Raw genomic sequence first — 1322 nt, 5'->3', positions numbered from 1 at the left:
ATATTAGTCCATCCAAGAAATATAAACATACAAAACCGATGCCAGAGTAACAATTTTATAATTTTTTTATGTTTAATTATTCTGTTGGTATTTATAGTTTTGCGAAATTTTTAATTAGATTTTTATACTTTTTTTTCTTTTAATTGGATTCTTACACTAATTTTTCTTTTCAATTAGGTTCCTTTTAGTAGTAATTGGCTTAATTATATAGAGACCCAACTAAAAAAAATTGGTACAAGAATTCAAATAAAAAGAAAAAAAATATAGGTACTCAATAAAAAAAAATAGTGCAAAGATCCAATTAAAAAAAATATAAAGACATAATTAAAAATTTTATGAAACTATAAGAATCAATAGAATAATTAAATCTTTCTTTTATATATCGTGTATCAAGTACGGTTCTTAGTTCTTACACGTTGGAAGAAAAAGTTGAAAGCTCCATGAAATAGAGTCTTGATATATATATTCAAACAATTTTACATCTAAATTTATCTAAATTATTTAGTTTACTCTACAAAACTTCGTTTACTTCTTCTTTCACCTCTTCCTTCTACTGCTTCTTCTTCTTTTTCTCATTTTCCTTTTTTTCATCTTTTTTTCAATATCGTCATCGTCACTACTACCATACCACCACATTCATCTCCTTCTCTTCCTATTCTTTTTTTTTTATTTGAATTTCTTTGATCTCCTCCTTCCTTTTCTTCTTCCTTCTCCATCATCATTATCGTCATCACCAACAACACCAACATTTTGCTAACATTTTTATTGATTCTAATTCTCTGTGGTGATTGAATGAACTGAAAATATTATCAAAACGAAATCATTATATAATACCAAATGAACCGAAAATGGTTCATTATATAAATTCGAATTCAGAAACACATGCCTCTCGAATGAACTGAAAATTAGCTCAAAATGAAACCATTATATAATACTAAATGAATTGAAAATTGTCCATTATATAAATTTGAATTCGATGATAACGATAACGACAACGACGATATCTATTAGAAGAAAACAATGACGATAATAATGATGATGGAGGAGAAGGATGAAAATGAAGGAGGAGACGAAATTTCAATAGGAGGACGAGGAAGATGAAAAGGTGTTGTTGGTGACGACGGTAACGAAATTGAAAAATAATAAAAAAGGAGAAAAAAATTGAAAAATAATAAAAAAAGAGGAGAAGAAGAAGACTAACATCCATAGTGAAGAAAAAGAAGAAGAAGAAGCGTGAATTTGAGGAGGAGAAAATAGGAAAAAAAACGCTTAACTCAAATTATTTGAATAAACTTGGATATAAAATTACTTGGACGTGGATG

This window comes from Arachis duranensis, chromosome 9 (genome assembly GCF_000817695.3).
Source record: "Arachis duranensis cultivar V14167 chromosome 9, aradu.V14167.gnm2.J7QH, whole genome shotgun sequence".
NCBI lineage: Eukaryota > Viridiplantae > Streptophyta > Magnoliopsida > Fabales > Fabaceae > Arachis > Arachis duranensis.
Note: the sequence above shows the minus strand (reverse complement) of the source record.